Below are 16,482 nucleotides of genomic sequence, written 5' to 3'. Positions count from 1 at the left end.
AGAGAAATAGAGAACAGAAACACAACAGAAAAGAAAAATACAAATAAGTGTTTGTTCTCTGAAAAGATAAACAAAATGACAAATTTTTTTCTAAGACTAACAAAGATAAAGAAAGAGGGCCCAAATTATTAATTATAAATGAAAGAGGAGACATTACAACTGATACTATAGAATAGAAAGGCTCATAGAGACTTCTATGAACACTTATATGCCACAAACTGGATAACCTAAAATAAATGGATTAATTTCCTAGAAACATACCATCTACCCAGACGGAATCATGAAAAATAGAAAATCTGAGTAAACGAATATCAAGTAAGGAGACTGAATCAGAAATCAAAATCTTCCAACAAAAATAAAGTCAGTGATGAATTTTGGAAACTATTTCAAGGATAATTAACACCAGTCCTTCTCACACACTTCCAAAAAATTAAAGAGAGCCGAAACCGGTTTGGCTCAATGGATAGAGCGTCGGCTTGGGGACTGAAGGGTCCTGGGTTCGATTCCGGTCAAGGGCATATACCTTGGTTGCGGGCATATCCCCAGGAGGGGGTGTGCAAGAGGCAGCTGATCGATGACTCTCTCTCTCATCGATGTTTCTAACTCTCTATCTCTCTCCCTTCCTCTCTTTATAAAATCAATAAAATATATTTTTTAAAAAATTAAAGAGAAAACTCCTAAATGCATTTTATCAAGCTAGCATTACCCTGATACAAAACCAAATAAGGACACTATAAGAAAACTACAGGGCAACATTCCTGATGCAAAAATTCACACACAAAAATACTAGAAAAACAAATTCAAGAGCATATTAAAAAGAACATATATCAAAAAAAAGAAAAAAAAACCCAGAAGGAAACAAAAAAAGATCATATACCACTATCGAATGGGATCCATCCCTGTGATACAAGGATAGCTCAACACATACAAAATAGTAAATGTGATATATGGAAACCAATCTATAACATTAAAACCAGACCCTAATAGTTTTTCCTCTAATTTTTTAGTGTCTTTCAAGAGATAACAACAGGTCTCCTCACAGCACTCCAGAGTCTATCAGATCAAGCCATGTCAATAGTCTCTGAGGCTTGAGCAGGGGCATTTAGCTGCTAACTCACCCTAGCCTAACCTCAAGAGTTCAGAGGAGGCTCTGGCTGGCTTTTCTCAGTGGACAGAGTGCCTGCTGTAGAATGAAGGGTCCCAGGTTTGATTCCAGTCAGGGGCATGTGCAGGGTTGTGGGCTCAATCCCCAGCAGGGGCCTGCAGGAGTCAGCCAATCGATGATTTTTCTCATCATTGATGTTTCTATCTCTCTCTCCCTCTCCCTTCTTCTCTGAAATCAATAAAAAAATTAATTCGACGACAACAACAGCAACAACAACAAAAAGAGTACAGAAGAACCAAGATTCACTGAACTTAAGAGATGCTACTTTTACCACAAGGAGTCCATTAAGAATCAAGAGATCCATCAACAAGAAAGATAGCAGAGACCAAATTTAGATAGGCAAAGGCCTAATTAAATAAATTCTACCAAATTGCAATTTCTTTGTTCTCTCTTCCTCCCTCCATGTTACTTACCTTCAATGACTCAGTTCCAAGACTACCCAATTTGAGCCCTTGAGTTAGAATTAGTATACGTAGGCCCTTCCTGATATTATCCTTTGTCCAAGGGATGCTGATTTGAACCTTGCCCCCAGTCTCCTTATCTGGCTGCCTGACAAATAAATCATTTGTTCTCTGGAAAACCTGTTGCTCAGACTTTGGCTTCTCTCTGGGTAGTGAACTCATGACCTTTTTTAGTAACAATATCACGTCAATAGAATGGAATATAAAAACCATATATCATTTTAAATATAAAAAGAACAGCAGAAAAAATTCAATGTTCTTTCATAATAGTAATCAAAACCATCAACAAATTGAGTGTAAGAGGAATATACCTCAACATAAGAAAAGCCACATATTACAAGACCATTGTTAACATCTTACTCAATGTGAAAATTTGAAAGATTTTTCTTTAAATCAGGAATAAGACAAGAGTATACACTCTCACCACTTCTTTTCAACATAGTACTAGAATCCTAGCTAGAGCAATTAGGCAAGAAAAAGAAATAAAAGGCATCATAATTGGAAAGTAAAAAGTAAAATTATCTCTATTTACAGATTACATAATTTTTATATAGAAAATCCTAATGATCTCACCAAAGAGATGTTTGATTTAATTAACTGTTTCAGTAAAGTTGCAGAATACAAAATCAATACACAAAAATTAGTAATGATTCTATACACTAATGCCAATTTATCTGAAAATAAAATAATCCCATTTACAACAACAATAAAATACCTAGAAATAAATTTAACCAAGGAAGTAAAGGATCTTTACATATACAAATAAATGGAGGTATATGCCATGCTCATGGATAGGAAGAATTAACAGAGTTAAAATAACTGTACTACAATCTATATATATATTCAATCTATATATATTCAACACCACTCCTATCAAAATACCAATAGGGTGTTTCACAAAACTAGGACAAATAATCCAAAAATTTACATAGAACCACAAAAGACCCTTACTAGCCACAGCAATCTTGAGAAAGAAGAATAAAGTTGGAAGTATCAGGTTACCTGATATGCAACTAAATGATATAGTAATCAAAATGATATAGTAATACTAAAATGATATATTAATCAAAACAGCAGAATAGCAGCATAAAAACAGACATGTAGATCTGTGGAACAGAATAGAGAGCCAAGAAATAAACTCATGCCTACATATTCAATTAATATATGACAAAGGTGGCAAAGACATACAATGGGGTAAAGACTGTCTAGTCATTAAATAGTGTTATGAAAATTGGACAAATACATGCAAAAAAAAATGAAACCTAAACCACCTTCTTAGATCATATACAAGAATAAACTCAAAAACCTTGGCCAAGTGGCACAATTGGTTGGAGCATCATCCCATACACCAAAAGGTTGCAGGTTCCATTCCCAGTTGGAGTGGGTATGGGAGGCAATAATTGGACATCAATGTTTCTCTCGGTATCTATAATAATAAAAGTGTAATATGCAAATCGATCAAATGGCAGAACAGCAGAATGACTGTCCGGACAACCTTCTGGACAATTTTCCAGACGAAGCCACGGCTGTGAGGGCCGAGGCAGCTGCTAGGGCTGTGAAAGCCTACTCTTGCATAAATTTCGTGCATCAGGCCTCTGGTATGTACATAAAGGAAAGGAAATCACTATCCTGAAGAGATATCTGTACCTCCAGGTTCATTGCAACTTTATTTGCCACAGTCAAAAACATAAAAACAACCTAAGTGTTCATTGATGAATGAATGAATTAAAAAATGTAATACATACACACACAGATATAAATATTATTCAGTCACTGAAAGAAGGAAATCTTGCTATTGGCAACAACATGGATGGACCTTGTGGGCAATATGCTAAGCAAAATAGGTCAGATGAGAAAGATAAATACTATGATATCACTTATATCTATATCTATATCACTTAAATGACTTTAAATCTAAAGAAACTGAACTCACAGAAACTGGAAACACATTAGTGGTTGCCAGAGCCAGGGGTCTGGGGTCTAATAATTGAGCAAAGGCAGTCAAAAGGTACAACTTCCAGGAATAAGATAAATAAGTTCTAGGGAAATAATATACAGCGTGATGACTATAGTTAACAATACTATATTGTTTATTTGAAAGTTGCTAAGAAAGTAGATCTGAGAAGTTATCATTTATAAGAAAAAACATTTGGAGCTATGTGAGGTGATGTTAACTAAACTCATTGTGGTAATCATTTTGTAATTTATACATATATCAAACCATTATATTGTATACCTTAAATTTATATAATGTTATATATCAATTACATCTCAATGAAACTAAAAGCAAACCCTCAGCTAACAGCATACTCAGTGATGAAAAGGTAAAAGCTTTTCCTATAAGCTCATGAACAAGTCAAATATGCCCATTTTTGTCATTTTTATTCAACATAATATTAGAAGTCCTAGCCAGAGCAATTAGGCAAGAAAACAAAATAAAAGGCATCCAAATTGGAAAGGAAGAGGTAAAACTGTCACTACCGTGTTTCCCCGAAAATAAGACATCCTCTGAAAATAAGACCTAGTGTATAGAAAGATAAGACATCCCCTGAAAATAAGACCTAGCACAACTTTGGGAGAAAAAATTAATATAAGATACTGTCTTATTTTCGGGGAAACAGGGTATTTGCAGATGACATGATAATACATATAGAAAATCTTAAAAATTCTACCAAAAATTATTAGAACTAAGAAATGAATTCTGTAACATGTTAGAAATCCCAATTCTTGGGTGCCACCCGACTTGCTAAATGTGAGGCCAGGCGATTGTGCTGTGACAAGCTGTCCAAGGAACTCCAATGCTTGTATCCAACTCCTGTCACTATCTCTGGGAACTTTCTGTGTCTCAGTCCCATGTCTGTAGAATGGGGGAAATAATGGTATACCTATTTCAAAGGGTGGTTGTATGTTTTCAAACGTTGAAAAGTGGTACATAGCCACTATTATTATTAACTAGAGGCTCAATGCACAAATTCATGCATGGGTGGGGTCCAGCCAGCCTGCCCCTGCACCAGGGCCGATAGGGCAAGCTGGAGGGAAGGGATGCTGGCAGTTGGCTGGCAGGCATTGCCCCCAATTGGGGTCAGAGGGGCCAATCGGGGGCAGGGCTGGCCAGGCGAAGGGGCTGCAGGCAGTTGGTCAGCTCTACCACCAATAGGGGGCAATCGGGGATGGGGCCTGCCAGGGGAAGAGGCTGTGGGCAGTTGGCCAGCTGGCCCCACCCCCTGGTCAAACTCCCACTTGAACTCCCACCTGAACACCTGGTCGAACTCCCGGTTGAGGAGACAATTTGCATATCAGCCTTTTATTATTTAAGATTGCAGCCACCAGACTTGGCTTTCTGACTTTCTCTTCTCATCTGCTGGCTATGCCTACAGAGGCTGGAGGTGAGGCCCAAACACCAGGGATCATTGAAAGAGATAATGAAGGACAACTAGCATAAGCATCAGTAATCCAAACAAAACGGCTGAGGAACAGGTGTCAGAGAGTAGTCATAATAGACGTATTGGAGACCCTGGAAGCACAGAGAAACTTCCCTCTGAATCAGATTTGGTCCCACTGAACATAGGTGGATAGGCAGTAATAGGTGAGGGTGCTCAGCATCCTTGCCCCATGGGCCCCAGGGGCAGGCCTCCACCCACTGGGTGTGGAAAGCACAATTTTGCCCACCTTCCCTCTTAGGACATTGGGTCTTTTCAACCTCAGTTAGGATCCAGGTAGCTATCAGACCAAAAAGCCCTTTTACAAATGAAAACACAAAAAGTGAAACTCACCAGTCAAAGTCATTATAGTCATTTGAGGTTTCTATCCACAAGGACAGCAAAACTACAGATATGCAAAATGCAAAGACCAGTAATGAGCAAAATAACTGCTCTACCTGAGAAGAAAAAAAAATGAGAGTCAAATTTAACTCCATTTATCCATATTACCTCAGCAATATCTGTATACACTTGCCAAAGATCTGTATAGGTATAGGGCCATGCATTACTCTCCCAGTCTGCAGTGAACACTCTATTATTTTGACCCCGATGGAATTTTGTACAAGCCTATTATAACATTTATTACTCCAAAATGAAGTTATCTTTGTATTTATTGTGACAGCTTCTACTCTAAGGAACAGGAACTGCTAACATCGCTGTATTGCTAATATCTAGCATAGTTCCTTAAATTCATCTGGCTCTCAACAATTAGCTGATGAATTTATACACTTCTCCATCTATCAAATTTTTTGATGACTCATTCATTGAGTAATTCATTAATTCATTGTTCATCAGTTAATTTAGTCATTTACCTATTCACTTTAAAGGGGGGCATAAGCAGCTTAGGAAATAAAGCTTTTTAAAAAATATATATATATATTTTATTGATTTTGTACAGAGAGGAAGGGAGAGAGATAGAGAGTTAGAAACATCGATGAGAGAGAGTCATCGATCAGCTGCCTCTTGCACACCCCCTACTGGGGATATGCCCACAGCCAAGGTACATGCCCTTGACCGGAATCGAACCCGGGACCCTTCAGTCCCCAAGCCGACGCTCTATCCATTGAGCCAAACCGGTCTCGGCTAAAGCTTTTTTTGAGTAACTTATGTTAGTACAATGCTACGGACATCACAAACTACTTTCATTGTATTTAGTATCAATACAGCCATTTATATTAGGTATTATTACCCTCATTTTTCAGAAGAAAGAACTAAAATTCAGTGATGTAAAGTAAATGACTCAAGATCAAACAGATAAGTAGCAAGGATACTGACAGATATGTGAACCAAAGCCAGGATGGAGGACAGTCAAACTGAGGCCTGAAGGCAATCCTCTACACTAAAAATCATGTTACAAACCAACCATGCCAGAGGTTGCCAAACCATTTTTTGATTAGGTTTTGATTGCAGAACCATAATAATAACACCTCTATCACAGAAATAAGAAATCCGTCTCTTAGGGACACTGCTTTTACTGTGTTAAAAACAGATAGACTAATCCCTACCCTGATTAAATCATGGGGTGATTGTGAATAAGAAAAAATAAAATAAAATGGAAAACATAAACAGTATTCCAAAAAGATGAGAGACATTACAAGTATCAGCATTAAACTATCACTCCTGAGTATCAGAGGATGGAGAGCACATGATTTGACTCATGTCTTATTCTCTACATAAAACTTAGGTGGATTTTTAAAAACCTATATCAGATAATATCCCTCCCCTGTTCACAAAACTCTCAGGGCTTCCTTTTATACTAGAATTTCATCCAACCTGCCTGTAATGCTGGAAATGTCCTATATGATCAACCTTAACCCACCCCTGACTCATCCCAATCTATACACTGACTCTATTTCTGAACTCTAGCCACACTGGTCTTGTTTCTGGACCATAACGAAATGTGTTCCCATCACAAGAGCTTTGTACTCCCTACAGTTCTTCTTCCTAGTTTTTCTGCGTAGAATACGTCTTCACCTAGATATACACATGCCTGGCTCTTCCTTTTTGTTTAGGAAATACCTCACATTACCCTTGCTCAAAAAGGTCTCCTCTAACTACTCTCCCATCAGTTTCTAACACATCTTTCCTTTTATTACCTTCAAAGCTCTTACCACTATCTGAAATCATCTTCTTGATTCATTATTTATTGCCTAACTCATCTCACTAAAATTTAAGACTCAAGAGGGCCAGAGGCCTTAGTTGTACACTGTGACACATAGTAAATGCTCAATAAAGTTGTTTTTGTTGATTAAATCCATTTTTGTATTTTGATTCTGATTGTTGCCATTCTTGCTCAAAATTTACACTATTGCTAGCCAACATGGCTCAGTGGTTGAGCACTGACCTATGAATCAGGAAGTCACAGTTTGATTCCCAGTCAGGGCATATGCCTGCATTGCAGGCTTGGTCCCCAGTGTGGGGCATGTAGGACACAGTTAATCAACAATTCTCTCTCATCATTGATGTTTCTATTTCTCTCTCTCTCTCTCCCTTGCTCTCTAAAATAAAAATATTTTAAAAGTTAAAATTGTAAAAAATTTCTTTTCACTGTTTATAGGATAAAGTTCAAATATTTTAGCATGAATTAGGGAAGCTTTATAATTTAGTTAAAATATTCCTTTCCAATCCCACTACTTATCACTTATGAACTTACATGTCACTAAATTCAATACTGAAAATTTGTTTTTCCCTAAACATACCAATGTGCTTCTCTGTTTCTGGATTCCTACCTACCTCATTCCTCCTAGTCAGAATTGCCTGCACAATCATTGATATACATGGAAGATCACTTTCAAAGGCAAGGACTCCAACATATTAATAAAAATAGCTAATACTTATTGAGTGCTAATTGTGTGCCAAGCCCAATTTTAAGTGTTTTCCGTAGTATATTATCTCTTCTATCCTCACAAAAACCCTACTGGTGGGGACTATCGTTATTATCTCCATTATTCTATTGAGGAATCAAAAGCACTACAGTGGTAAAACTCCAAGTTGGTGGTAGTCAGTGGTGAAGCCATAAATTGAATCCAGGCCATCTTTCCCAGACCCACAATCTTAGCTCTTATGCTCTATGCTCTACTCCTTCCCCTGAGTAGAAATGGGGCCGTGACAATTATCTACTGTACTTCAATTCATATAACCAGCCCAAGGGCAGAGTTGAAATTAGGACCCAAACATACCCCCAGGCTCAGGTCCAGGGACTTCTCACTATGCCACATTGCCTTACGTGTCATCATTCCCAGGAAGCCTCCCTTTATCCTTCTCTCTCTGTCCTTCTTTATAGCTCTCATGTGACAACTTCATCTCCACATAATAAATCTCTTTTTAATGAATTCACTCTTTTCCATCTTTACCATCACTTCTCGAATCCAGACCACCACCATCTTACCTTGAATACTGCCACATGCCACCACTCAGGCTTATCAGAGTTCTTCTTTAGGGAAAGTGAGGCATTAGTCTGACCAATAATAAAAGAATACCTTGCCCTGGCCAGTGTGGCTTAATTGGCTGAGCATCATCCCATGCACTGAAAGGTCACCAGTACGATTCCTAATCAGGGTACGTGCCCATGTTGTAGGCTCAGTCCCCTGTCAGGTTGCATGAAGAAGGCAGCCAATCAATGTTTCTCTCTCATATCAATGTTTCTCTCTCCCTCTCTCTTCCTCTCAGAAAAAAACATTTAAAAAATAATAAAAATAAATAAAAGAGCACTTTTTTCCCCACTTGCTTTTCTTCTTTCTTTCTCATAAGCAAAGCTCCTTTGGGAAACTCACAATGAAGAGAAAATTAAATATTCAGGCGTTCCTGCAATCCCTAGACAAAAACATCTAAATGTATTTAAACTTCACTTTTTCTTCAAGGTTCACTGAGTGAATAAAAGCAAAAGTGAGTGAATGAATAAATGAATGATAAGAGAGGTGGCGAGGATAAAGAGAAGTGAAGAGTAAAAGTGAGAACACGAGCACATGTTTCAGTGAGGTTAACTTTGGCTCCAGGATTGCGGCGGAGCTTTCTTGGGAGAACTAGAGCCCAAGCATGCCCTGTTCTGGAGCTAATGAGCCCTCATGGGGGTCGGGACCAGCCCATGTTCCCCACATCTCAGAAGTGTGGTCTTATCTCCACATCTTTCTGTACCCAAGAACAGCAGCAGGGTCCACGTCCAGATTGCTTCTCTAGTTTGTCTTCCCACTGACAGCTGTATAAGCCAGTAATGCAGGTGACAAAGCCCTCGTGGTTGCAATTGTCTTTTACACATGAAGTACACATTTTCGATATTCTTGTCCCCTGCTTTTCCTTCTTTTCCATGGTTCACCCTTTTGCTGCAATGACAAATAAAACAATCAGGATGTAGTACCTCCTTTTCTGAACTATTCTTCAGAAAATTTCATAAAAATTGATTTCTTTTTAAGTACATAATCTAGGATACTGTACTTAATTCAGCACAGAAGACTAGAGCTTCATCCCACCTTTCCTACTAACTTGTTGAGTGTTTATCACGGTCATTGCACCACTCAATGTTGTTTTCTCAACTCTAAAACAGGCCCATATTCTCTGCACTAGCCAACTAATAGATGCTGAAAGCATCACATTAGGTAATATATACAAATGTATCTTTTAAACTGAAATAACTTGAGAACTTAGAGGTATGGACAAAGTATATGAAAAATACAATCTTTGACTAACAGGTGACTCACACACACAGAACCTGCCCCTTTCCTTTCTATCCTCTCCCATATGGAATTGGTGAGGGTTAGCCTCAATTAATAATAATGGAATATTCAAAATAGCAATGCCTGAAATAAAACAAATATATATATATATATTTTTTGCCAACATAAAATTTCAAAGGTAGAAAGAACAAATTATGTTGTGTCTTCACAATGTCACTAAGAACCCAGACATTATCCACCTTGCTGTTCCTTTGCAGCATAAGGCTTCTTTCTCAGGGTCCAAAGTGGCAGCTCAAGTTACATCCATACTCCAAATTCCAGCTAACAGGAAGGAGGAAGGAATAAAGAATGATTCTTCCCTTTATTTTAAGGACATTTACAGAAACTGAACGTGGCATTTTAGTGACAGGGTTTTGTTACTAGTTAAAAAAATGCACTACTGCATTTTCTCACCCCACTGTAATAGGAGAATGTTGTTGTCATACCCAGGAACTTTCAGAGAATGAGTGGAATTTGGGGGGAAAAGAACAATGTATTTAAAAACAAACAAGAACAGTCTTAAAAGGCCTGATCCCAGGCAATAGTCTCTACTCCTGAAAATTTTATTATGCTCCACTTTGTTCTTTTGTGAAAAGGATTCCAGTGTTAATAGTACAGAGTCTAAATGGCCACTTTTGGACAAAATGGAGTAGCAGGGATTGCAGTAAACCTCCCACTTTAAGTGACTAAAAATCTGGGGAAAATATGAAGCCTCAGTTTTCAGACAGTAGACAATAGGCAGTGAAAGATGGCAATCCATCAAAGAAAGGAATGAGTACAGGCATATCTTGGAGATATTAAAGGTTTGGTACCATGCCATCACAACACAGTGAATACTGCAATAAAGCATGCTAGGTGAATTTTTTGATTCCCATGCAAATAGAAGTTAGGTGTACACTATACTGTAGTATATTAAATATGCAAAAGCATTATGTCTAATAAACAATGTACACACCTTTTATTTTATTTTTTAAAAATATATTTTATTGATTTTTTACAGAGAGGAAGAGAGAGGGAGATATAGAGAGTTAGAAACATCGATGAGAGAGAATCATCGATCAGCTGCCTCTTGCACACCCCCTACTGGGGATGTGCCCACAACCAAGGTACATGCCCTTGACCAGAATTGAACCTGGGACCTTCCAGTCCGCAGGACTACACTCTATCCACTGAGCCAAACCGGTTCGGCAACAATGTACACACCTTAATTAAAAACATTTTACTGTTAAAAAATGCTAACCACCATTGAGCCTTCAGCAAGTCATAATCTTTTTTCTAGTGAAGGGTCTTGCCTCGATGTTGAAAGATATTCTTTAAGAAGAGGAAGAGGGCTGAGACTGGTTTGACTCAGTGGATAGAGCGTCAGCCTTTGGACTGAAAGGTCCCGGGTTCGATTCCAGTCAGAGGCATGTACCTTGGTTGCAGGCACATCCCCAGTGGGGGGTGTGCAGGGGGCAGCTGATCGATGTCTCTCTCTCATCAATGTTTCTAACTCTCTATCCCTCTACCTTCCTCTCTGTAAAAAAATCAATAAAATATATTTAAAAAAAAAAAGAAGAGGAATCTAATGAACAAAATAAACTGATGAAAAAAATAGAACCAGAGTCATAGAAACATGGAACAAACTGACGAGTCTCAGAGGGTAGGGAGATGGGGGGGTTGAAAGAGATTAACCAAAGAACATATATGCATATATGTATTCCCTATGGACATGGACTATGGTGTGGTGAAGGCCTGAGGTGGAGCAGGAACCAGGTGGAGGGAACAATTGGGAGGGTTGCAAAGGGAGACATCTGTAATACTCTCAACAATGAAGATTTAATTTAAACTGTCTGATTTAAACCTAAGTGCAGAATGGGGCAAAAGTAGGTATATAGTTGTTTGTATGGAAAAAGACATGCAGATTATGATAATTACAATAGCTTTACTAACTCTGCTTTTCGAGTACTCACAAGTGCAAACCTACTTTTGGCCCAGCCTTTTATACACTGAGTGACCAGATTATTATGATCTCTGCACGCATAATACTGTAATCTGGCCACTCAGTGTAAACCTATATAATAAAAGGCTGATATGCAAATTGTCCCCTCGACCAGGACTTCGACCAGCAGACAGGTTGGCCACCCGCCCATGTCCTCTCCCCCTGGCCAGGCTGGCCGAACCCCAACCATGCACAAATTCATGCATAATTGCATGAGGGTGTGCAGGAGATCATAATAATCTGGCCACTCAGTGTATATCTATAATTCCTTTTAATGTAAGTGGACTAAATGCTCCAATTTAAAAAACACAAAAGTTGTCTATTAAAATAACAAAATCCACCATATGCTCCTTATAAGAAGCTGATTTGTTGAGGTAGAAGGAAACAGATATAGTACCTTGTGTGTGTGTATGTGTGTGTGTGTATGTATATACAGTATATATATATATATATATATATATATATATATATATATATATAATCACCATTTCATTACTAGAATGTGCCATGTACCAAACAAAGACAAAACCTCAGTAACAAAAACATAAGCATTTACTACACACACATCTGAGCTGATTGACTACCTGTTCTGCGGCTCTAGACTGTTCTCAACTAGGTGACCTGACTGCTCCATGTGTGTCACTCAACCAGGTTAGGTCTCGTGGTGATGGAAAATGTCCAAGAAAGGAAGTTCCACTGTGCAAGCCCATTTCAAGCCTCTGCTTCAAAGGATGCCTTGAGGTCAAAGTCAAAAGCACAGCGCGTCATCTCATGGTAGGCAGGCACTATAAAGTTACATAGCAAACAGGGTGAACGCAAAAGGTGTAACTAATGTTACAATCTACTTACTAGCAGATCAAAAAACCCTGAAACAACCAGAGTTGGTAAAAACAAAAAGGCACATTCTATAATGATAAAAATGATTTCTTAAAAAGAATTTTCAATTTATAGGCATCCAACCACATATCCCCATATAGGAGCAAAAGACAAGTCCACAATATGGTGAAAGGTTTACCACGTCTCTCTCAATAATGGACACAATAAGCAGATTTTTAAAAGTCTGTAAGGATATAGACGATTTTAACAACTTGATTAACACACCAGTCTCACATTTACAAAGCACTATTCTCAATAATAGCAGAATGCACATTCTTTTCTAATGGAAACAGAACATTTATGAAAAGTGATCATGTATTGAGTACACAACAGGTTCTAATAAACTTGTAAAAATTGAAATCTCAAGAGCACATTTTCTGACTACATTGCAATCAAGCCAGAAATCGGTAAGAAAAAGATAACTAGAAAACTGCACATATGGTAATGAAACACTATCTTTATAAAACCACATGGATCAAAGGAAAATAATCACAATGAACAATGAGGAGAAAGTCTGAACTAGGTGATGATGAATCTAGAAGGAAAAACTACACGAAATTGGTGCCTAAGTTACAAATACCGAATTATCGAAGAAAGATAGTTGGAACAAACATCGTTGAGGGGGTGGTAAACGGCTGGAATGAATAATAGCTGGATAAAAGACAGCAGCATTTTAACCGCAGCCATTTCCCGCCTGACTGCATGACCTTTAACTCTGAGCCTACCAGCTGGGTAGCCAAGTCCACAGTGAAATTTCAATAACGTTTAGGAGGGGGGCAGGCGGGCAGGAGCGGGGAGGGCATCAGTAATCAAGTTTCCCCTTCCAGACCCCACAGCCGACTGAAATTCCCACTTGCATTTCTCACGGTCTCTCTCAAACGCCATGTCCAAAACCGAATCTTGATTTTCCCTCCAAGGCCCATTCCTCCCAAGTACCATTCCGTCTCAGCCAAGTCTAACACCAACCAGAGAATTTAGCCAGGGGAGAGCTGGGGGTGGGAAGCAGGCAAGCCTGGCAGGAGGGACAGCATGAATGAAGACACATAATGGTGTAGGGGAGCAGCACAACTGGAACCAGACAAACCGATGGGTCTGGGCTGCTGGTCACTACTTGAGACAATCCAGCAGAGACGGGGTTGAACCATATGCGAGCATTTATTCCAACGTCAGCAGGTTTTTGAGTCAAAAACCAGGGCATGCCTGTCAGGATGGAGGCCCTAGAGAGGACTCATCCTCCCGCCAAAAAAACCAGGAAACTGGGGAGAACTCACTGCACAACCATTTTCAGACGTTGAACCGGCGCAGCGCTGGGCCGTGGTCCTCAGACAAAGGCCCCAGGCCCTTCACACCTGCGGGGCCTTCCGGACAGGCCGCCCCACAGGCCCACCCTGGGTCTGCGGTCCCGCCGGGAGGGGCCCCAGGCCAGGGGCCCGCACAGGGGGCGGCCCTCCGGCCGCGGCCTCCTCCACCAGCCCCGCAGGGCATGGCAGCGCCAGCTTCAACCGACCCGGAGAGCTGAGTCCACGGGCCCAGGTTTGACCGCCGACGTGGGAATGAAGGGAGGCGGCTCCTACTTCGGAAGAGGCTTCCGTGGGAGGCGGGGAGCTGGACACTTTACTTACAGAGACTTCACAGCCCCAACTCAAGCCTGGACTTCGCACTGAGGAGACCAGCGTCTCTCAAGATGGAGGCTGGGCTGAGGCCTCACCTGCGGGCTGGGGGCGTGGCCGGGCGTGTGGGGGCGTGGCCGGGCGTGATGGAGGGCGTGGTCGGGCATGGTGGGGTGTGGTGAGGCGTGGCCAGGGTGTGGTGGGGCGTGGCCTCTGAGGCCCCTCAGGTTCTGGGAGGCTGGATGTAAAGCCCAGCCCCAACCTTAGCTTGGAGCAAGCACATTTGAAATGTGCCTTTCAGTGTGTTACTCCCTGCTTGACTCTGCTTTATTTCTTATGAAAATATAAGTATAGCCCAGCTGGTTGAGGGTTCACCAGGAGGTCATGGTTCCATTTTAGTCAGGGCACATGCCCAGGTTGTGGGGAAAAAAGGTACTCTCACTCACTGCTGGTAAAAATATAAACTGGTACAACCACTATGGAAAACAGTATGGAGGCTCCTTGAAAAATTAAGAATAGAGTTACCATATGACCCAGTAACACCCCTTCTGAGTATCTACCCCCAAAATGTGAACACATTTATTCTTTTTTTTTTTTTTTTATAAATATATTTTATTGATTTTGTACAGAGAGGAAGGGAGAGAGATAGAGAGTTAGAAACATCGATGAGAGAGAGTCATCGATCAGTTGCCTCTTGCACACCCCCTACTGGGGATATGCCCGCAACCAAGGTACATGCCCTTGACCGGAATCGAACCTGGGACCCTTCAGTTCCCAAGCCGACGCTCTATCCATTGAGCCAAACCGGTCCCGGCTCACATTTATTCTTAAAGATATATGCAACCCTATGTTCATTGCAGAATTAATCACAGTGGCCAAAACATGGAAACAACCAAAGTGTCCTTCAGTAGATGAGTGGATAAAGATGTGTCATATATACAATAGAATACTGTTCAACCATAAGAAAATATGAAATACTTCTATTTGCAACAACATGGATGGATCTTGAGAATATCATGCTAAACAAAATAAGTCAGATGGAAAAAGTCAAGAACCATATGATTGCACTCATATGGGATAAAAAATTGAAAGCAATCGGTGAACAAACAAACAAAAACTCATATATACAGACACAGTATGGTGGTTACCAGAGGAAAGGAGGTGAGGACAGAATTAAAGAGTAAAGGAGGTAAACTATATGATGAAAGAAGATTTGACTTTGGGTGTGTATTTACCATTATAGAATGGTAAATTATAGATGGTGCATTATATAATTGTACACTTAAAACCGATATTAATTTTATTAACCTATGCCACCTCACTAGTTTATTAAAAGTAAGAAAATGTTTTTGAAGAAATTCTTAAATCATTTGTTGAAAAAGGTGAGGTATAAATAAATGAAAATCAAGGTACATGTGTTTTGTAATCTAAAGAGCTTTACAAACATGACTTACTATATAAGTAGTGTCAGAGTAACTCATTAAGAAAGAGAATCTGTGCCTGAGGAGAAAGCAGAATCATCCTGATTGCATTAACTAGAGATCACAGGTGTGAAGACATAAAGTGAGTAAATAAGCATAAACCTTACACATCCTAACTTCAACTGTATCTGTGTCCTGGTCCACTCGGCTTTCTGAGAACATGGGAAATGAGGCTGACACTGCAAAACCCCATGTTGCTGTACAGCCATCCAAGTTTCAGCACAAGTCATCGGCCTAATTTTTAAATATTTATTTTGAAGAAGCACCTCTCATTAGTTCAGCTGAGCTAATCTGACCTCAGTGCAATAAAACACTCCAAGCTTGTAGCGATAAAACACTGACATAGTCCAGTTTTACATTTTACTTTGCTAAACTCTCCAAGTTTGGAGAATTCCACTTTGGTTGTGAACATGTAGCCAGAAAAAGATTCCAAACGAAAAGCTGCAGGACTTCTTAGAATAAACCAAAGGCTCCAGGCCCTGACCACAGGAACCAGGCTCTCCCACATGGAATTCTGCAGCTCAGCACCATTACAGGCCCTGAGTGACAGCTTCTTCCCATCATTTACACATCCCCCAGGCACACACTGAGGCCATGCTGGAGGTCAGCATTAGGTAATGCCCACAGATATCCTCCCCACTGCCAGCTCCAGCTCAGTCACCACCACAGCCCACAGAGAACTCCACTCTCCCAGATCACCTTAGAATCTGGGAATTTTGG

This window comes from Pipistrellus hanaki (assembly GCF_964339955.1).
Source record: "Pipistrellus hanaki genome assembly, chromosome: 9".
NCBI classification, from domain to species: Eukaryota; Metazoa; Chordata; class Mammalia; order Chiroptera; family Vespertilionidae; genus Pipistrellus; species Pipistrellus hanaki.
The sequence above is the reverse complement of the archived record's forward strand: the minus strand, read 5'-3'. Positions refer to the sequence as shown.